The sequence below is a fragment of the Bos grunniens genome, chromosome 22 (genome assembly GCF_055505025.1).
Source record: "Bos grunniens cultivar Pamir isolate PY7600 chromosome 22, Bosgru_T2T1.0, whole genome shotgun sequence".
NCBI lineage: Eukaryota > Metazoa > Chordata > Mammalia > Artiodactyla > Bovidae > Bos > Bos grunniens.
The window spans coordinates 48,767,929-48,791,625 of NC_141186.1; the positions used below are offsets into that span (position 1 = coordinate 48,767,929).

At 45.0% G+C, this 23,697-nt stretch overlaps 1 protein-coding gene across 3 annotated transcripts in view; it reads right to left on the reverse strand.

Annotated features, from left to right (window-relative positions):
• NISCH (nischarin) overlaps window positions 1-23,697 on the reverse strand; it is a 62,579-nt gene that overhangs the window by 12,859 nt on the left and 26,023 nt on the right. The window lies entirely within an intron of this gene.

Consider the following 23,697-nt stretch of genomic DNA (forward strand, 5'->3'; position numbering starts at 1 on the left):
TTTTTCAATATAAACAAATCAACCAATGTGATACACCACATTAACAAACTGAAGAAGAAAAAACCATATGATCATCTTAACAGATGTAGAAAAGGTTTTTCACAAAATCCCACACACATTTATGGTTTAAAAAGAAAAAAAAAAAAACTCTCTAGAAAGTGGGCATAGAGGGAATCTACCTCAACATAACAAAGACCACATACAACAAACCCACAATTAACATCATTCTCAAAGGTGAAAAACTCAAAACATTTCCTCCAAGATCTCCTGATGTCCACTCTTGCCAATTTGACTGAACATAGATCTGGAGAGTGTAGTCACAGCAATCAGAGAAGAAAAAGAAATAAAAGAAATCCAAATTGAAAAGAGAAAGTAAAACTGTCAGTGTTTGCACATACACAGAAAATCCTAAAGACACAACCTGAAAACTACGAGAGCTCATCAACGAGTCTGGTAAATTTGCAGGATACAAAATCAATACACAGAAATCTCTTGCATTCCCACACAGTAACAACGAAAGATGAGAAAAACATTTTACTGGAGTGTAACTGCTTCGTAATATTGTGTTAGTTGCTGCTGTAGAATGAATGAATCAGTTATATGTATACATATATCCTCCTCCTCATGGAGCTCCCTCCCACCCCCGAGCCCACCCACCTAGGTCATCAAAGAGGACCAAGCTGAGCTCCCTGGGCTATACAGCAGGTCCACACTAGCTCTCTTTTAAATGCGGTAGTGTAAATATGTGAATCCTAATCTCTCAGTTCATTCCACACTCCCGTTCCCGCCACCCCCCACATCCACACCTGTTTTCTACATCTGTGTCTCTAGTCCTGCCTGACAAATACGTTCATCTGTACCATTTTTCTAGATTCCACATATGTACATTAACATACAATATTTATTTCTCTCTGACTTACTTCACTCTGTACATCTCCAAAACACAGAACAGCTCATGTAGCTCAAAACCAAACACACACACAAACTATGGATAAAGACCTAAATTGACCTCTCTCCAATGAAGACATACAGATGGCCAAGAGGCACATGGAAAGATGCTCAACATCACTAATTGACAGAGAAATGCAAATCAAAACTACAATCAGGTGAGAATTTCTGGTGGCCCACTGGTTACGAATCTGACTTGCAGCGTAGGCAATGTGGGCTCAATCCCTGGTCCCACGTCATGGAGGAACTACAGCCATGTGCCGAAACCACTGAGCCCACGCACTCCAGAGCCTGTAGGTCACAACCACTGAAGCCTGCATGCTCTGGAGCCCCCACGCCACAAGCAAGATCTCACGGGCCACAGCTCAGGCCAGAGGCAGTCAAATACATAAAGTAAAGAAAAAAGCTACAATGAGGTATCACCTCACACAGGTCAGAATGGCCATCATCAAAAAAATCCATGAACAAATGCTACAGAGGGTGTGAAACAAAGGGAACCCTCTTGCACTGTTGGTGGGAATGTAAACTGATACAGCTACTATGGAAAACAGTATGGAGATTCCTTGAAAAACTACGAATAAAGCCACCATATGACCCAACAATACCATTACTGGGCATACACCTGAGAAAACCATAGTCCAAAAAGACATATGTACCCCAAGCTTCACTGCAACACTGTTTATAATAGCCAGGACACAGAAGCAACCTAGATGCCCACTGACAGATGAACGGATCAAGAATTTGTGGTACACATACACAATGCAATATTGTTGTTTTAATCACTAAGTTGTATTTGATTCTTTTGCAACCCCATGAACTGTAGTCCATCAGACTCCTCTGTCCATGTGATTTCCCAGGCAAGAACACTGGAGTGGGTTGCCTTCTTTCCCAAAGATCTTTCTCCAGGGGATCTTCCCTACCCAGGAATTGAACCTGAGTCTCCTGCATTGGCAGGCAGATTCTTTACCACTAAGCCACCAGGGAAGCTCCACAATGGAGTATTACTCAGCCATAAATTTTTTTTTAAGTTCTAGTAACGAGGATGCAGAGAAGGTGATGGCACCCCACTCCAGTACTCTTGCCTGGAAAATCCCATGGACGGAGGAGCCTGGTAGGCTGTGGTCCATGGGGTCACGAAGAGTCGGACACGACTGAGCGACTTCACTTTCACTTTTCACTTTCATGCATTGGAGAAGGAAATGGCAACCCACTCCAGTGTTCTTGCCTGGAGAATCCCAGGGACGGGGGAGCCTGGTGGGCTGCCATCTCTGGGGTCGCACAGAGTCGGACACGACTGAAGCGACTTAGCAGCAGCAGCAGACGTGGATGAACCTAGAGTCTGTTACAGAGAGATGTTAAGTCAGAAAGAGAAAAATAAACATTGAATATTGACCTATATAGATGGGATCTAGAAAAACAGTGCTGATAAACCTATCTGCAGGCAGGAATAGAGACGCAGACGCAGAGAACAGAGCTGAGGACACAGCAGCGGGAGGAGAGGATGGGATGAGTTGAAAGAGGAGCACTGGAACATCCACATCACCATGTGTAGAGCAGTGGGAAGCTGCCGTGTAACACACACAGCTCAACCCATGCTCTCTGACAACCCAGAGGGCTGGGACAAGGTCGGGGTGCAGGGAGGTTTAAGAGGGAGGGGCTGTATGTATACTTCCGGCTGATTCATGCTGTTGTGCAGCAGAAACCAACACAACATCGTAAAGTAACTCTCCTCAGTGGACAATAACTAAAAAAAAAGTCTTCTGGGATGTCCCTGATGATCCAGTGGCTAAGACTTCACACTCCCAAAGCTGGGGGTCCTGGGTTTGATCCCTGGTCGGGAATCTAGATCCCACATTCCACAAGTAAGAGTTTGTATGCCGCGACTAAAAGCTCCCCCGAGCTGCACCTGGAGGGCCCACATGCTGCAGTCCACAACTAAGACCTGGGCAACCAATCAACAAACGGAGAAAATATTTTAAAACTGTATCTCTTAAAAAAAAGTCTCTAAACAATAAATGCTTTGAGGGTATGGAGAAAAGGGAACCCTCCTACATTGTTAGTAGGAATATAAATTGTTACAACCATTATGGAGAATGGTATAGAGGTTCCTTAAGAAACTAAATACAGACCTACTACATGATCTAATAATCCCACTTCTGGACATATATCCAGAGAAAGACTTAATTCAGAAAGATACCATGTACCCCAATGTTCACTACAGCACTGTTTACAATAGCCAAGACAGGTAACAAACCTAAACATCGACTAAACAAACCTAAACACCACTGGCAGGGGAGTAACGGGACACTATTCAGCCGTAAAAAAGGAATGGAAAAAAGGAATGAAAGAATGCCACTTGCAACAGTAGGACGGATCTGGAGACTGTCATACTGAATGAAGTCAGATAAGGACTAATGTCACATATCACTGTATGAGGAATCTAAAAAACAATGGTACAAATGAACTTACTTATAAAAGAGTCATAGAGGCAGAAAGCAAACTTACAGTTACCAGGGGGAAATGGGGAAGAGGGGTAAACCAGGAGTTTGGGAGTGACATAAGCACACTACTATATATACAGTAGGTAACTAACAAGGACATACTACTGCACAGCACAGGGAGCTCTACTTAGCCCTCCGTAATGACCCATATGGGAAACGAATCTAAACAGTGTCGCTGTAAGTATAACTGACTTACTTTGCTGTATACCTGAAAGTAACACATTATAAATCAACCATATTCCAATTAAAATTTTAAAAAATAATAATAAACTCCTGTACCTCTTGGCCTCTAATGCCCTTGTGAAAAAGGATATATAAAATGCAGTTGGGAAACCTCTTCTGTAAAAATCAGAGTAAACAGTCGAGGGTTTGGAGACTAACCCACTCACATCACTTTTTTTTTTTTAAAGCAGCTCTTTAAGAACGGAAAAATCAGTTTCCAGTTCAAGATAGTCCCTCCTGTGAGAGCACAAAAAAAATCACAACTAGATGTTGAGCAACCACTGACAGGAGGATGCTGGAAACTACCAAAAAAAGACACCCACATCCAAAAACAAGGAGGGAGATGCAGAGAGAGGGCAGCAGGGCACAATCATGATAAAATCAAATCCTTTCCCACCAGGCGGGTGACCCAAACCTGCAGAACACCACCAAAGAAGTTCTCCCACTGTTTCGAAGGCTCTGAACCCCACACCAGGCTTCCCAGCCCCGGGATCCGACAAAGAAATCATACTCCCCAGGGAATCTGGCCTTGAAGTTCAGTAAGAATTGATTACAACACTTCCACAGGACTGAGGGAAACACAGACTCTAGTCCTGGAGGACACAAACAAATCATTTCATGAAGAAGCTCCAGAGGAAAGGGGCAGTGACCCCACAGGAAGACTAAACCAAACTGCCTGCCAGTGCTGGAGGGGCCACCAGGGAGGCACAGCTGGGCAGAGGCTCAGCACAAGGGCAGGGGCCCTGGCAGCAGAAGCCCAGCAAGGTACCCCTTGCCATAAACCCTCCTGGAGTTCCCCATTAATTTAATTAGACTGTTAATTTAAAACATGCAAAAGCAACAAAGGTTTACTGTGCATCACAGGGAACTGCAGTCAGTATCTCGTAATAACCTATAATGGAAAGTAATTTCAAAAATAATCTATTTGTGTATGTATAACTAAATCACCTTGCTCTGCACCTGAAACATTGTAAGTCAACTATACTTCAATAAAATATAATTATATATTAAGAAAAAAAAGAAAAAATAATAGCATGGAACTTTAACATCCACTTACACCAGTGGACGTCGGGACAGAAAATCAATAAGGAAACATAAGCGTTAAAGATACAACAGACCAGATGGACTTACTGATGTTTACAGAGCATTCCATTAGAAAGCAGCAAAATACACTTTCTTTTCAAGTGCACATGGAACATCCCCCAGGATAGAGCTTATCTTTGTCCCTAAATCAAGCCTCAGTAAATTTAAGAACACTGAAAACATATCAGGTATCACTGCCGACCACAATGCTGTAAGATCAGAAATCAGATACAAGAAAAAAACTACAAAAACCCACAAATATATGGAGGCTGAATGATACGTTACTTGACAACCAATGGATCACCGAAGATATCAAAAAGGAAATAAAAAAATACCTAGAGACAAATGACAATGAAAACATGACAATCCAAAACCTATGGGATGCAGCAAAAGCAGGTCTAAGAGAGAAGCTGAAGCAACACAATCTTACCTCAGGACACAAGAGAAAATCTCAAATAAACAACCTAACCGTGGGACTTCCCTTGTGGTCCAGTGGTTAAGAATCCACCTGCCAAATGCAGGGGACATGGGTTCAATCCCTGGTCTGGGAAGATCCCACATGCCACAGAACTACTAAGCCTATGTGCCACAGCTTTTGAGCCTGTACTCCAAGGCCCATGCTCTGCAACATGAGAAGCTACCTCAGTGAGAAACCCATGCACCCCAACTACACAGTAACCCCACTCACTGCAGCTAGAGAAAGCCCGCACAGAGCAAACACCCAGTGCAGCCACACCCCACGTGAACCAGAGAGAAGATAAGCCCCAACATTAGCAGAAGGGAAGAAATCATAATGACCAGAGCAGAAAGAAATGATATAAGATGAAGAGAACAGAAAAGGCCACTGAAAATAAAAACTGGTCCTATAAAAAGATGAACAAGACTGATAAACCTTTAGACTCAAAGGGAGAAAAAAAGGAAGAGGGCTCAAATCAAGAAAAGTAGAAACAGGGACTTCCCTGGTGGTGCAGTGCATGAAAAGCCACCTGCCAATGCAAGCGGACACTGGTTTGATCCCTTGTCCAGGAAGATTTCACAGGCCATGGAGCAACCAGGCCCACGCACCACAACTACGGAGCCCAAGAGCAGCAATGCTGAAGCCAGCACACACTCCAGGGCCTACGAGCCACAACTATCGAGTGCCCGGGCTGCAACCTCTGAAACCCATGTACCCAGGCCCTGCGCTATGCAAGAGCCACTCAATGGAAGCCCACGCACTGCAACAGAGAGCAGTCCCAGCCCACCGTAACTGGAGAGTATGCAGCAATACAGAGATAGCACAACCAAAAATTAATTACTAAAAAAAACTAGGAATGAAAAAGGGTAAGTTACAACTGACGCCACGGACGTACAAAGGATAAGAGACCACTACAAGCAACTATATGCCAATAAAATGGACAGTCTAGAAGAAATGGACAAATTCTTAGAAAAGTACAACCTTCTGAGACTGAGCCAGGAAGAAACAGCAAACATGAACAGACCAATCACAAGTTCTGAAACTGTGGTTCAAAAACTTCCAACAAAAGTCCAGGACCAGATGGCCTCACAGATGAATTCTATCAAGCATTTAGACAACACTTGACACCTATCCTTCTGAAATCCTTCCAAAAAATTGCCAAAGAAGGAACACTCCCAAGCTCATTCTATGAGGCCACGATCACCCGGATACCAAAACCAAAGATACCACAAAAATGAAAATGACAGGGACTTCCCTGGTGGTCCAGAGGTTACAAATCCACCTTGCGATGCAAGTGACGCCGGTCTGACCCTTGGTAGGGGAACTGAGACCCCAAATACTGCAGAGCAACCGAAGCACACATGTTGAAAGCGCTGGGCCCGCGTGTTCTGGAGCCTGGACACCACGGCTAGAGAGTCCATGAGCCACCAAGACAGACCCCGCACGAGGCCACAAAGACCCTGCGTGCTGCAACCAGGACGTCACGCAGCCGAGGAAATAAATGTTAAACACAGGAAAGGAAAACTACCGGCCAGTATCACTCAACACAGACACAAAACATCCCAATAAGACACTAGCAAACCAAGTCCAATAACACATTAAAAGGTTCATACACCATGATCAAGTGGGATTTATCCCAGGATGCAAAGATTTTTCAATATACACCAGTCAGTCAATGTGATATACCACATTAACAAACTGAAGAATTAAAACCATATGATCATCTTAATAGATACAGAAAAAGTTTTTGACAAAATCCAACACCCATTTACGATAAAAACAAAAAACAAAAAACTCTCCATAAAGTGGGCACAGAGGGAATCTACCTCACCATAATAAGGCTACATAAAACATTCTCAAAGGTGAAAAACTCAAAACATTTCCTCCAAGACCTCCTGATGTTTACTCTCGCCACTTTTATTCAACACAGTTCTGGACATTCTAGTCACAGCAATCGGAAAGGAAAAGGAAATAACCAAACTGGAACAAGAACATAAAATTGTCACTGTTTGCAGATACACAAAAAATCCAAAGACACTTATCAGAAGAGTATGAGAGCTCATCATCGAATCTGGAAAATCTGCAGGATACAAAATGAATAAAAGATCAGAAAAAAATTTTATTTGAGTATAATTGCTTTCCAAGATTGTGTTTGTTTCTGCTATACAATGAATTAATCAGTTATATGTATACAAATATCCTCCTTCTCCTCTTTGACCTCCCTCACACCCTCACCCCCACCCTAGTCATCTAGGTCATCACAGGGCACCAAGCTGAGCTTCCAGGGCTACAGAGCAGGTTCGCGTTAGTGCTCTGCACCTGGCAGGGCACATGCGTGGCTCCTAACCTCCCGCTCTACTTGGCACGCCCTCGTGCCACCCCCACCCGTGTCCACATGTCCACTCTCTGTCTCTATTCCTGCCCTACAAGTCAGTTCATCTGTACCATTTTTCTAGATTCCACATGTATGGATTAACAAACGATCTTTCTCTCTTTCTGAATTACTTCACTATGTATATCTCCAAAATATAGAAATAGCTCATAAGCTCAATATCAAACAAAAAACCAAATCGAAGTATAGGCAAAGACCTAAATTGACATCTCTCCAAAGAAGACATACAGACAGCCAAGAGGCACATGAAACGGTGCTCAACATCACTAATTATTAGAGAAATGCACATCAAAATTACAATGAGATGGGACTTCCCTGGTGATCCAGAGGCTAAGACTTCACAGTTCCAATGCTGGGAGCCTGGGTTTGATGCCTGGTCAGGGATCTAGATCGCACATGCCACAAGAGTTTGCACGCTGCACCTGAAAACTCCCGTGTGCTGCGCCTGAAGAGCCCACATGCTGCAGCAAAGAGCAAACACCCTGCAGTCCACAACTAAGACCTGGGCCACCAAACAAGCAAACAAGATACTTTAAAACTATATCTCTTAAAAAAAATGACTGACAATAAGACCCTGATGCTGGGAGGGACTGGGGGCAGGAGGAGAAGGGGACAACAGAGGATGAGATGGCTGGATGGCATCACCGACTCCATGGACACAGGTTTGGGTGAACTCTGGGAGTTGGTGATGGACAGGGAGGCCTGGTGTGCTGCGGTTCATGGGGTCGCAGAGAGTCGGACATGACTAAGCTGAACTGAACAATAAGTGCTTGTGAGGGTGTGGCGAAAAGGGAACCCTCCTATATCCCTGGTAAGAAGGTAAATTGTTACGACCATTATGGGAAACTGATATTTGAGGCTCCTTGAAAAACTAAATACAGAACTGCTATATGATCCAACAACCCCATTCCTGGGCATATATCCAGAGAAGAACTTAATTCAAAAAGATACAAGCAAAGGAAAAAAAAAAAGATACAATCACCCCAATGTTCACTGCAGCACTATTTAAAATAGCCAAGACATGGAAGCAAACTAAACCATCAGTTGACAGGTGAGTGGATAAAGATGGGGTAGAGACATTACTTTGCCAACAAAGGTCCGTCTAGTCAAGGCTATGGTTTTCCCAGTGGTCATGTATGGGTGTGAGAGTTGGACTATAAACAAAGCTGAGTACCAAAGAATTGATACTTCTGAACTGTGGTGTTGGAGAAGACTCTTGAGAGTCCCTTGCACTGCAAGAAGATCCAACCAGTCCATCCTAAAGGAGATCAGTCCTGAATATTCATTGGAAGGACTGATGCTGAAGCTGAAACTCCAATACTTTGGCCACCTGATGTGAAGAACTGACTCATTGGAAAAGACTCTGAGGCTGGAAAAGATTAACGGTAGGAGAAGGGGATGACAGAGGATGAGACGGTTGGATGGAATCACCAACTCAATGGACATGAGTTTGAGCAGACTCTGGGAGTTGGTGATGTACAGGGAAGCCTGGCGTGCTGCAGTCCATGGGGTCGCAAGGAGTCAGACATAACTGAGCGACTGAACCGAACTGAACATACATATAATGGAATAATACTTAGCCATAAAAAAGGAATGAAGTAATGCCATTTGCCACAACATGGATGGACCTAGAAATTATACTGAATGAAGTCAGATAATGACAAATATCATGTATTGCTTACATGCAGAATCCAAAAAGTAATGGTACAAATGAACTTATTCATATAAGAGTCATAAATGTAGAAAAATTTAGTTACCAGGGAGAAATGGGGAAGAGGGATAAATTAGGAGTCTGAGATTGAAATATATGCACTACTGTATCTAAACCACGTAACAAGAACCTACTAATGCGTAGCACAGGGAACCCTACTTAGTACTCTGTAGTGACCTACATGGGAAAAGAATCTAAAAAAGAGTGGATGTATGTATAACTGATTTACTCTGCTGTATACCTGAAAGTAACACATCATAAATCAACTATATTCCAGTAAAAATTTAAAAAATAGTAATAAATTCAGGTGCCTCTTGGCCTCTGATGCCCTTGTGAAAAAGGATATATAAAATGCAGTTGGGGAACCTCTTCCATAAAATTCAGAGTAAACAGTCAAGGCTTTGGAGACCACCCCACCCACATCACTTTAAAAAAAAAAAAAACACAGCTCTTCAAGAATGGAACAGTGGGCTTCCGGTTCAAGATGGCAGAATAGAAGGACGTGCACTCATTTCCTCCTGCAAGAGCACCAAAATCACAACTTGCTATCGAGTAACCATTGACAGAAGGGTGCTGGGACCTACCAAAAAAAAGACACGTCACCTCCAGACAAAGAAGCTGCAGCAAGATGGCAAGCGGGGCACAATCACGGTAAAATCAAATCCCATACCCACCAGGTTGGTGACCCACAGTAATACCAAAGAAGTTCTCCCTCTGTTGTGAAGGTTCTGAACCCCACATCAGGCTTCCCAGCCGGGGATCTGACAGAGGGACTGGGAATCCCTGGGAATCTGGCCTTGAAGGCCAGCAGGATTTCACTGCAAGACTTCCACAGCACTAGGGCAAACAGAGACTCCAGTCTTGGGAGGGCACAAACAAAACCTCAGAGGAAAGGAGCAAGCCTTCCTCTGCACCAAGCCTCAGAGGAAAGGAGCTTTCCTTTCAGTTTCCCCGGGAGACTGAACCAAACCACCTGCTAGAGCTGGGTCTCCTGTGGCGGCGCGGGTTGGCCGGGGGTCCCCACAGGGGTGGAGGAACTGGCAGCAGCAGTCTGGAAAGGTCCCCCTTGGCAGAAAGCCTCTTGGAGGTCCCATTAACCTGACTGCAGACTCAAGGGCTGGGTCACCTCAGGCCAAAAAGCTATCAGGGAGGGAGCACAACCTCACCCAACACCAGGTAACTGGATCAAAGCTTCACTGAGCAAGGCCCTGCCCACCAGAGAAAGACCCAGTTTTTCCCACCACCAGCCTCTCCCATCTGAATTAAATTTGTCCATTCCTGTCCATTTTATTTCATTGATTCCTAAAATGTCGATGTTCACGCTTGCCATCTCCTGTTTGACCACTTTCAATCAAATTTACTTTGATTGATGGACTTAACATTCCAGGTTCCTATGCAACACTGTTCTTTACAGCATCGGACTACTTTCGCCACCAGACACATCCACAACTGGATGTCATTTCTGTTTTGGCTCAGCCTCTTCAGTCCTTCTGGAGCTATTTCTCCACTCCTCTCCAGTAGCATATTGGACATCTACTGACCTGGGGGGTCGGGAGGCAGTTTCTCTTTCAGTGTCCTATCTTTCTGCCTTTGCAAACTGTTCATGGGGTTCTCAAGACAAGAATACTGAAGCGGTTTGTCATTCCCTTTTCCAGTGGATCACATTTTGTAAGAACTCTCCACCAAGACCTGTCTGTCTTGGGTGGCCCCACATAGCATGGCTCATGGTTTCATTAAGTTACACAAAGCTGTGATCCATGTGATCACTTTGGTTAGTTTTCTGTGATTGTGGTTTTCATTCTGTCTGCCCTCTGATGGGCAGAGGCTTGTGCAAGCTTCCTGATGGAAAGGGAGAAAACTGGGTCTTGGGCCAAGGCCATGTTCAGTAAATCTTTAATCCGATTTCCTGTTGATAGGTGGAGCTGTGCTCTCTCCCTGTAGGGTAACGGAGACCTCCAAAAGGACTTATACCAGCACACCTCCCAGAACAGCTGCTGACCCCGAGAGGCAGGCCACTGTCGACCCACGCCTCTGCCAGAGACTACCGGACAGTCACAAGCAAGTCTGGCTCAGTCTGCTGTGGGGCCACTGCTCCTTTCTCCTGGGTCCTGGGGCACACGAAGTTTTGTTTGTGCCCTCCAAGCGTCTCTGTTTTCCCAGTCCTATGGAAGTTCTGTAACCAAATCCCACTGACCTTTAAAGTCAGATTCCCGGCAGATTCTCATTGACATGTTAGGAATCAGTGAACTAAAGTGAACTGGAGTGGGCGAATTTAATTCAGATGACCATTGGAACTACTACGTGGGCAAAAACCCCTTGAAGAAATGGAGTAGTCCTCATAGTCAGTAAGATCCAAAATGCAGTACTGGAGAGCAATCTCCAAAACAGCAGAATGATCTTTCTTTGTTTCCAAGGCAAACCATTCAATATCACAGTAATCCAAGCCTATGATCCAACCAGTAATGCTGAAGAAGCTGAAGCTGAACAGTTCTATGAAGACCTATAAGACCTTTTAGAACTAATACCAAAAAAAAAAAATGTGCTATTCAGCACAGGGGACTGGAATGCAAAATAGGAAGTCAAGAGATAGCTGGAGTTAACAGGCAAGTTTGGCTTTTAAGTACAAAATAAAGCAGGGCAAAGGCTAACAGTTTTGCCAAGAGGATGCACTAGTCATAGCAAACATCCTCCTCCACCAACACAAGAGAAGACTCTACACATGGACATCAACAGATGATCAATACAGAAATTAAGTTGATTATATTCTTGCAGCTGAAGATGGAGAAGCTCTATCGAGTCAGCAAAAACAAGCCCTGGACTGTGGCTCAGACCATCGGCTTCTTACTGCAAAATTGAGGCTCAAATTGCAGAAAGTAGGGAAAACCACTGCAGGCCATTCAGGTATGACCTAAATCAAAGAAAGACACGCAGTCAGAGGCAAATCAAGAGAGAAGGTAAGGGAGACAGAGAGAGACAAGAGACAGAAAAGAAAAGAGGGGAGGGGGTAGAGAAAGAGGGAGAGGGGGAGAGAGAGAGAGGGAGGCAGACATGGGGGAGGGAAGGAGAGGGGAAAAAAAGAGAGGGAAGAAGGAAGGAGGAGATGGGAGAGAGGGAGAGAGAGTTTGAGAAGGAGGGAGGCAGAAACGGAGGGAGGGAGGGAGAAAGAGAGAAGGGGAAGGAAGGAGAAAGAGAGAGCATGAGAGAGAGTAGGAGGGAGGGAGAAATCGAGAGTGACAGAGGCAGAGAAGGAAGGAGGTGTGAAGGCAGAGAGAGAGAGATGAAAGAGAAAAAGACAGGAAGAGAGAGACAGATACACAGAGAAAGAGAGACCGAGAGAAAAGGAGAGTGGGAAAAGAGCAAGAGAGAAACAGAGACAGGGAAAGAGACTAAGCCGGAGGGAGAGAGACGGACAGACAGACAAAGAGGGAATGGGGAGTGGGAGGAGAGGGAGAGAAAGAAAGAGGAAGGGAGGAAGACAGAGGGCGATGCAGACAGAGTTCAAGAGACAGGGAGGGAGGGAGACTGAGAAAGAGAGGGAACTAGACAGGGAGAGACCAAGGGAGTAGGTGGGAGGGAGGGAGACACGGTGACAGGGAGAGAGACAGAGAAAGAGAGGGGTGGGGGAGAGAGGGAGGAAGAAAAGAGAGAGGAGGAGAGAGAAAGGGGGAGAGAGAGGAGGGAAGGAGAGAAGGGGAAAGACAGAGATAGGAAAGAAGGGAGAGAGAGATACAGGAAGAGAGAGAAAGACCAAGAGAGGCAAGGAGGAAGACAGAGACACGGAGAAAGACAGATGGAGGGAGGGAGAGAGACAGAGAAAGAAAGAGGGAGAGAGAGAGAAAGACTGAAAGAGGGAGGGAGATAGGGAGGAAGGGATGGGGCAAAGGAGAGAAGACACATAGCGGGAGACAAAGAGGGACCGAGAAAGTAGGTGGGAGGGAGGGAGGGAGAGTAACAGAGACAGCGAGAGAAAGAAAAAGGGTGTTGGGGGTGGGGGAGAGGGAGAGAGAGAAAAAGGGAGGCAGAAAGAGAAAGAGACCAAGAGCCAGGGAGGGAGAGGGAAAGAGACAGGGAGGGAGGGAGAGAGAGACTGAGGGGATGGAAAAAAAGCAGTAAGAGAAAGAGGGACTGAAGGAGAGACAGAAATAAAAGCGGGGGCGGGGGTGGGGAGAGAAAGACAGGGTCAGGCAGAGAGCTGAAGAAAGATTAAGGGAGGGAGAGAGGGAGGGATGGAGGAAGAGTGACCAAGAGAGAGGGAGGGAGGGTGGAAAAAGACAGCAAGAGAGACAGACAGAGAGAAACAGAGACACAGGCAGAGAGACCAAAAGTGTGTGTGATGGGGGCGGTGGGGGGTGGGCTAGGGGAGAAACAGAGTGACAGGGAGGCAGAAAGAGACAGAGCAAGAAAGAAGGGCCAACTCCAGGGAGTAGGGGAGGCAGAGAGAGAGGGAAGGAGGCAAAGAGAAAGAGGGAGGGAGAAACAGAGAGGGTGAGGGAAAGAGACAGGGCAGAAAGAAGGGGGAGAGAGAGAAAAGGATAAAGGGAAAGAGAAAGAGACCAGGAGACCGAGAAAGACCAAGAGAGAGCCCGGAAGAGAGACAAAGAGGAAGACAGACACACAGAGAGGGTGGGAGAGAGGGAGAGGCTGAAAGGAGGAGGGGGACAGAGATTCAGAGAGACAGATCCCGAGAGAAGGGGGCAGGCAGGGACAGAAAGCGAAAGAGAGAGGGAGCAAGTGAGTGAGGGGGGTGGCGGGAGGCAGGCAAGGTGGGGGGAGCGAGACAGGGCAAGAGACACAGACAATGAAAGAAGGATGGGAAAAAACCAGGGCACAAACGAACCTGCCTAAGAAACAGCCTCACAGACAGAGAGAACAGATACAGTTGCCAAGGGGGAGCGGAGGAAGGAAGGGATGGACTGGAGTTCTGGGTTAGCAGAGGCAGGCCCTGATATTTGCGATGGTGGCCCAATGGTTAAGAATCTGCCTTCCAACGCAGGCGCGGGTTAGACCCCTGGTTGGGGAGCTAACATTCCACATGGCACATGGTAACTAAGCCAGCTCGTGACAACAAGAGTTTCGAGCTGCAACTACTGAGTCCATGCGCTCCGGAGCCATGCTCCACAAGAGAAGACTGAGAGCTGCAATTAGAGCAAGCCCACACACTGCGATGAAGGCTCAGCTCAGGCCAATACACAAATCATATGTTTAAAAAAGAGCGGGGCGGGGGAGACTGGGGAGTACTGAGAGCAAACATGGAAACCAGAGGTGAGGCACAGATGGTGGAGTAACAGGACAAGGAATTCACGTCTCCTAACACAGTGGCACCAACCAGGTGCCGGCGGGGGACCCCAGACACCTACGGGACTGGAGGAGCCTCCATGCAAGCAGGTAGGATGTGGTGGGGGAAGGAGGGAGGGAGGAAAAGCAGAGGCGGGATGGGGGGAACCCCTGAGGGGTGGCTGGGGGAGCAAGCTCCCACACTTGGAAGAGCCCACCCATGGTGCAGGGATCAGCAGGGAAGGGGAGAGAGCTTCTCAGGAGAGGGACATGGGAGGACTACATGACAGGGGTCTCCTCAACCTGCTCAGGACCCAGGGAGCCTACTGGGGTCCAGAGTCTGAACCTCCACCCCTCAGGGACCCCTGGCTGTGCAGGTCCTGAGCCTAAGGCCAGCCCCACAGGGGCTACTGTGATTCTGTTTAGCTTTGTTGTTGTTGCACTTTTATTTTTTCTAATATATTTTCTAGTTTTATTTTTTATTCCTTTTCACTCTCTGCTCCTTCTTTGTTGCTTTTCTTGGGGGGCGGCAGGGGAGGGCAGCACTTTGTGACCTGCGGGGTCATGGTTCCCAGGCCAGGGATCAGGCTTGAGCTCCTGCGGTGGAAGCACTGAGTCTAAACCCCTGGACTAACAGAGACCCTCAAACCCCAGGCAATATTAATCAGTGTGAGCTCTCCCTGAGGTTCTCCTCTCAGCACCAAGACCCAGCTCCACCCATGGCCTGCAAACTCCAGGGTTGGACGTCTCAGGCCAAACAACCAGCAAAACAGAAACAGTCCCACTCACCAAAAAAAAAGAGAGAGAGACAAAAAATATAATACAGACGAAGGAGCAACGCAAAAACCTACAAGACCAAATAAATGAAGAGGAAACAGGCATATACCTGAAAAAGAATTCAGAGAGTAATGACAGTAAAGATGAGCCTAAATCTCAGGAGGAGAATGGAGGCACGGGTCGGGAAAATACCAGAAATGTACAACAAGGACCTAGAAGAACTAAAGAGCAAACAGTGATGAAAAACACAAGAACTGAAATGAAAGATACACCGGAAGGAACTGATAGCAAAGTAACTAAAGCAGAAGAATAAATAAGATCGAAAGAACTGTTGAGGAGCAGAATAAAGAAAAAAGAATAAAAATAAATGAGGACAGTCTCAGAGACCTCTGGGACAACATTAAACACACCAACGTTCAAATCACAGGGGTCCTGGAAGGAGAGAAAGGGTCTGAGAAAATATTTGCAGAGATTATAGTTGAAAATTTTTCTAACACAGGAAATAGGCACCCAAGTCCAGACAGTCCCATACAGGATAAATAGGAGAAGATACACACAGAGACACATATCAATCAAACCAACAAAAATTAAATTTAAAAAAAAAGCAAAAAATAATATACAAGGGAATCCCCATAAGGTTATTAGCCAATTTTTCAGTAGAAATTCTGAAGGCCAGACAGGCGTGGCAAGATGTATTTAAAATGATGAAAGGGGTAAATCTACAACCAAGATTACGCTACCTGGCAAGGATATCATTCAGATCCAATGGAGAAATCAAAAGCTTTACAGACAAGGGATTTCTCTGGCAGTTAAAACTCCACGCTTCCAATGCATGGGGTATGGGCTCGATCTCTGGTCAAGGAAATAAGGTTCCACATACTGAGGAATGCAGCCAAAAAAAAAGTAAAAAAAAAAAGCTTTCAGACAAGCAAAAGCTAAAAGAATTCAGCACTACCAAATCGGGTTTATGACAAATGCTTAAAGAACTTCTCTAGGCTGAAAACACAAAGAAAGAAAAGGACCCACTAAAAATAAATTCAAAGTAATTAAGAAAATGGTAATAGAAACATGCATATCAATAATTACCTACAATGAAAATGGACAAAACGCTCCCACCAAGACACAGATTGACAAAATGGATCAGAAAATAAGACCTGTACTACCCAAAAGAAACCAACTTCAGACTTGCAGTCATACAGACTGAAAAAGAGGGGATGGAAAAAGATATATTCCATGCAAATGGAAATGAAAAGAAAGCTGGGAAAGCATTACGCACAGCAGATAAGATAGACTTTAAAATAAAGACTGTTACAAGAGATAAGGAAGGCTAGTACATAATGAAGGGATCAATCTCACAAGGAGGGATAACAATTATAAATGTTTATTCACCCAACACAGGAGCACCTCAACGCATAAGGCAAATGCTAATAGCCATAAAAGGGGAATCGACAGTAACAGAAATAGAAGGGAATTTACCACCCAACTTACACCAATGGACAGATCATCCAGACACAAAATAAATAAGGAAACACAATCTTTAAATCACACAATAGACCAGACAGACTTAACTGATACTGACAAAATGTTCTACTCAAAAGTGGCAGAATACACTTTCTTCTCAAGTATACATGGTACATTCTCCAGGATAGATCACATCTGGGGTCACAAATCAAGGCTCACTAAATTTAAGAAAATAGAAATCATATCAAACATCTTTTCCAACCACAGCACTATGAGGTCAGAAATCAATTATGGGGGAAAAAACTATGAAAAACAGAAAAACACATGGAGGATAATCGACCTGCTACTAAATAACCCAGAGGTCACTAAAGGAATCAACAACACACAGAGGACGTCCCCGGTGGCCCAGCGGTTAAGAACCTGCCTGCCCGTGCAGGGGACCTGGGTTTGATCCCGGGTCTGGGAGGATTCCACATGCTGCAGGGCAACCAAGCCCGTGCGCCCAACTCCGGGGCTCACCGGGCGCAAACGCGGAGCCCCGCCTCCCAACTCCTGAAGCCTCTGCAGACTCCACAGCCCGTGCGCCTCCCCCGCTGAGCCTGCTCGCTGCAACTGCTGAAGCCCACGCGCCCTAGAGACCGTGCTCCACAGCGAGAGAAGCCGCCACGCCACAGCTAGAGAGGGGCCCGCTCACTGCAGCTTGAGAAAGCCCACCCGCGCCAACAAAGACCCAGCGCAGCCGTAAATGAATAAACGAACTAATTCAGAAAGATACACGCACCCCTATGTTCACAGCAGCGCTATACACAGAAGCCAAGACACGGACGCAACTTAAATTCCCATGGACAGATGAGTGGATACAGATGTGGTACATATACGCAACGGGCACTGCTCAGCCATAAAAACAGAACAAAACAATGCCATCTGAAGCCAACATGGATGCAGTGAGGGATTATCATACTAAAGGCAGTAAGTCTGAAAGACAAATACCATATGATATCACTGATATGCAGACTGTAAAATAGGGCAAATAGAGAGTGAGGGAGAAAAAAGAGAAAGACAAAGAGAAAGCACCAGAAAGAAAATGGGAGACAAAGAAAGAAGGAAGGTGGGAGAGAGAGGAAGAAAGGCAAACAAGGAGAGAGACACACAGAAGAGAAACAGAGAGCGGGAGGGAAGGAGCTAGGAAGAAAGAGACAAGGGGGAAGAAAGAGAGAAGGCAGAGAGAGAGAATGAAGGGAGAAAGAGAGAGAGAGAGGTAGGGCTGGAGGGCGAGACAGGAGGGGGGAAGGAAGTGAAAGATAAAGAGAGAGACAGGGAGAGAGACTGAGAGAGAGGGTGGGAGGGAAGGAGAATTAGAGAGTGACACAGAGAGAGACAGAAAGAGAGAGAATAGGGAGTCAGGGAGAGACTAAGACAGACATAGGGAGTGAGAAAGAAAGAAAGATGCAGGGAGAGAAACATGAGAGACAAACAAAGAGGGAGGGAGAGAGACAGAGAGGCAGAAAGAGACAAGGCTGGAGAGTGACAGGAAAAGCAGCAGAACCAGACAGACAGACATGGGGGGAGAAACGAAGATGCAAGAGAGATGGAGGAGGGGGAGAAGTGAGCGAGAGGAGACACAGAAGACAGAAAAGAGAAGGAGAGAGGGAGAAAGAGGAAAGGACACACAGAGAAAAGCGAGGAGAGAGGAGTAAGAAAGAGGGAATGGCAGGGGAGAAAGAGAGACAAAGCCGGGGCGGGGGGGGGAGACAGAAAAAGAGTGGGATGGGGCAAGAGAGACAGAGAAAGAAAGAGGGAAGGAGAGAGAGAGCAAGAGAGAGGATGGGGGGGGAGAAACAACAAAGAGGAAGAGAAACTGAACAACAGGGCAAGAAAGAGAAAGGAGAAGAGACAGAGAGAGAAGGAGGGAGGCAGAGAGAGAGAGTGGGAGAGGGGAAAGGAGAGAGAGACAGGGGGCAAAAAACCAGAAAGGGAGAGAGACAGAGAGAGAGAGTGGGAGAGGGGAAAGGAGAGAGAGACAGGGGGCAAAAAACCAGAAAGGGAGAGAGACAGAGAGAGAGAGTGGGAGAGGGGAAAGGAGAGAGAGAGGGAGCAAAAAACCAGAAAGGGAGAGAGACAGAGAGAGAGAGTGGGAGAGGGGAAAGGAGAGAGACAGGGAGCAAAAAACCAGAAAGGGAGAGAGACAGAGAGAGAGAGTGGGAGAGGGGAAAGGAGAGAGACAGGGAGCAAAAAACCAGAAAGGGAGAGAGACAGAGAGAGAGAGTGGGAGAGGGGAAAGGAGAGAGAGAGGGAGCAAAAAACCAGAAAGGGAGAGAGACAGAGAGAGAGAGTGGGAGGCAGGGTGTAACAGAGCGCGACCGAGAGAAAAGAGGGAGATAGAGAAAGAGAGTGAGACAGGGAGAGAGTCACGGAGAGACCAAGACAGATGTAGGGAAGGAGACAGAGGGGGAGACAGTGAAAGAGGGAGGGAGAGGGACAAAGAGAGAGACAGAGAGGGAGGGACAAAGAGAGACAGAGAGGGACAAAGAGAAGAGTGTAGGAAGCAAAGAGAAACAGAGAAAGAAAGAGGGAGGGATAAAGACAGACAGAGAGGGGGAGAAAAAGGGAGAAAGAGTAGGGAAAGAGACAGAGAGAAAAAGTGTGTGTGTGGGAGGAAGGGAGGGAGACAGAGCAAGACAGAAAAAGAAAAAGGGAAGGAGGGAGGCAGAGAGGGGCGGGTGGTGGGGGTCAGAGAGACAGAGAGAGCAGGAGAGAGACAAAGACCAAGAAAGAGGGAGGGAGAAAGAGAGCAAGAAAGAGAGGCAGAGAAAGAGAGATCAATAGAGGGAGTGAAATAGAAAGGAGCGGGGTGCAAGAGGGATAGAGAGACAGACAGGTGAAGAGACAGTGACAGAAAATAAAACAGGGAGGGGGAAAAGGCACAAATAGACCTGCCAACAACGGCCTCACAGATACAGAGAGCAGCCTTTTAGCTGCAAAGGGCGAGGGGAGGAGGGAAGAGATGGACAGGGAGTTCCAGGTTAGCAGGCGCAAACTCTGATATGTACAACCAATACAAATGTCCCTGGTGGGCCAGTGGTTAAGAGTCTGCCTTCCAACACAGGGAATGAAGGTTAGATCCCTGGCTGGGGACTAACATCACATGTGACACAGGGCAACTAAACCAGCTGGTAACAACTAGAGAACCTGTAGCCTCAACTATTTAGTAGAACCCATGCTCCGCAACAAGACCAAGAGCTGCAACTAGAGAAAGCCCACATACTGCGACGAAGACCCAGCTAAGGCAAAAAGGGATGGATGAACAACAGAGCCCTAACATACAGTGCAGGGAACTAGATCCAATCTCCTGGGATAACCATAACGGAAAACAACACGAAAAAGCATGTGTATGTATGTATAACTGAGTTACCTTACTGTACAGAAGAACTACACTAGAGAGGTCTTAATGACCCAGATAACCACAATGGTGTGGTCACTCACCTAGAGCCAGACATCCTGGAATGCAAAGTCAAGTAGGCCTTAGAGAGCGTTACTGCAAACAAAGTTAGTGCAGGTGATGGAATTCCAGCTGAACTATTTCAAATCCTAAAAGATGACGCTGTTAAAGTAGTGCATTCAATATGCCAGCAAATTTGGAAAACTCAGCGGTGGCCACAGGACTGGCCAAGGTCAGTTTTCATTCCAATTCCAAAGAAGGGCAATGCCAAGGAAAGTTCAGATTATTGCACACTTGCACTCATTTCACATGCTAGCAAGGTAATCCTCGAAATCCGTCAAGCCAAATTTCAACAGTACATGAACTGAGAACTTCCAGATGTACAAGATGGATTTAGAAAAGGCAGATGAACCAGAGATCAAATTGCCAACATCCACTGGATCATAGAAAAAGCAAGAGAATTCCAGAAAAAACATCTATTTGTGGTTCACTGACTACGCTAGAGTCTTTGACCATGTGGATCACAACAAACTGTGGAAATTTTTTAAAGCAATGGGAATATCAGACCACCTTACCTGTCCCCTGAGAAATCTGTACGTAGGTCAAGAAGCAACAGTTAGAACCAGACATGGAACAACAGACTGGTTCAAAATGCGAAAAGGAGGACGTCAAGGCTGTATATTGCCACCCTGTTTATTTAACTTATATGCAGAGTACATCATACGAAATGCTGGGCTGGATGAAGTACAAGCTGGAATCAAGATTGCTGGGGGAAATATCAATAACCTCAGATATGCAGATGACACCACCCTTTCCGCAGAAAGTGAAGAGGAATTAAAGACCCTCTTGATGAAGGTGAAAGACGAGCATGAAAAAGCTGGCTTAAAACTCAACATTCAAAAAATGAAGATCATGGCATCCAGTTTCACCAATTCATGACAAACAGATGGGGAAACGATGGAAACAGTGACACATTTTATTTTCCTGGACTCCAAAATCACTGTGGACGGTGACTGCAGCCATGAAATTAAAAGACACTTGCTCCTTGGAAGGAAAGCTATGACCAACCCAGACAGCATATGAAAAAGCAGAGACATCACTTTGCCGACAGAGGTCTGTACAGTCAAAGCTATGGCTTTTCCAACAGTCATGTACGAATGTGAGAGCTGGACCATAAAGAAGGCTGAGCACTGAACAATTGATGTTTTTGAACTGTGGTGCTGAAGAAGACTCTTGAAAGAGTCCCTTGGACTGCAAGGAGATCAAACCAGTCAATCCTAAAGGAAATCAACCCTGAATATTCACTGGAAGGACGGATGCTGAAGCTCCAATACTTTGGCCACCTGATGCGAACAGACAACTCATTGGAAAAGACTCTGATGCTGGGAAAGACTGAAGGCAGGAGGAGAAGGGGATGACAGAGGATGAGATGGTTGGATGGCATCATTGACTCAATGGACCTGAGTTTGAGCAAACTCTGGACATAGTGAAGGACAGGGAAGCCTGGCATGCTGCAGTCCATGAAGTCGTAAAGAGCTGGACACAACTGAGCGACTGAACAACAACAAGGCCCTCCCAACAGAAGTTTACACAAGCCTCTTAGCCTCCTCCATCAGAGGGCAGAGAGAAGAAGCGAGAAGAACCATAGTCCCACAGCAGCTAAAACAAAAACCGCATTACAGAAAAGTTAATCAGCTTGAAAAAGCAGAAATCTATGTCCCAGATGAAGGGACAAGATAAAACCCCAGAAAAACAACTACATGAAGTGGAGATAGGCAACCTTCCAGAAAAAAGAATGGAGGCAAAGAATGAGAAGATGCAAGGAATGTTTACCAAAGACCTAGAACTAAAGAACACACACAGAGAGATGAATAACACACTAGAAGGACTCAACAGCAGAATAACTGAGGCCGAACAGATAAACGACCTGAAGGAGAGCATAGTGGAAATCACTGCCGCAGAACAGAATACAGAAAAACAGAATGAAAATGAACGAAGACAGCCCAAGAGACCTCTGGGACAACAATAAACGCACAGACATTCGCACTGTAAGGGTCCCAGAAGGAGAAGAGAGAAAGCACCTGAGAAATTATTTGAAGAGAAAATAGCTGAAAATTTCCGTAACATCAGAAAGGAAACAGTCAACCAAGTCCAAAAAGAATGAAATAATTGCATCTGTAGCGACATGGATGGACCTAGAGATTGTCTTACTGAGTGAAATGAGTCAGACAGACGAAGAGAAATGTCATATGACAACCCTTATATGCAGAATCTAAAAAGAAATGATACAAATGAACTTATCTGAAAAACGGAAAACAGACTCATGGACTTGGAGAACTTGGAGAATTGCCAGAGGGGAAGGGACAGTTGCAGAGTTTGGGATAAACATGTAAACACTGCTAAATTTAAAATGGATAAGCAGCAAGGTCCTACTGTATAGCACAGGGAACTCAATGTTATGTGGCAGCCTGGATCAGAGGGGAATTTGGGCAAAAATGGATACATCTATATGTATGGCTGAGTCCCTTGGCTGTCCACCTGAAACTATCACAATGATAATCAGCTAAACTCCAAAATAAATTATAAAGTTTAATAATAAAAAAGGAATGAAATTAGAAAAAACAAAGCTTTTATACATAAAGAATCCATTATATATATTTTAGAAACTATTTAGAATTTAGACTTATGAATTTTTGCCTAAGTAAAAAATTTACAACATTTTGATTCCACTTAACTTAGTATGAATAAAATGTTAGATTTCTATTAAAAAAATAGATATGAACAAGCAACAAAGGTTTACTGTACAGCATAGGAAACTAGTCAGAATCTTGTAATAACCTATAATGGAAAATAATTTCAGAAACAGTCTGTCTGTATTTGTGTAACTGAATCACACACAAAAAAGAATTCTACTTTTTGAAATTTAGTAATGTTTATCTTTTTGCCAGTTTCTTTAAATGTCCTATGGACATCTAATAACAATGTATGAGATACAAAATTTTAAATGTATTCATGTAGGATATAAGATTAACACAAATTAATATAAATACAAATCTCTTACAGTTTAATTATTGATGACATTATTCAAGACACTCCTGTTATTTTCCCTACATTTAATAAAGTATTCTCACAGAAATGCTAATATGTTTCACTATGATTATATATTTTTTTCTTTTCCCTTATACTTCTTTTGATTTTTGCTTTATGTATCTTTCTTTCTTTGTTGTCAGGTGTCTAATGGGTTAAGATGTCAATCTTGTTTGTGAATTGTACCTGTTGTAATTAAATCACCTTTGTCTCATTTAAAAATATATAAATTTTTTAAAAAAGAAGACTGGAACAATCATTTTAAAATCACAGATTGCACAAAACAGGCAATGGACTAAACTGGCCTTGATATGCTGACCCCTAGTACAGGGTAACATTTGTGAA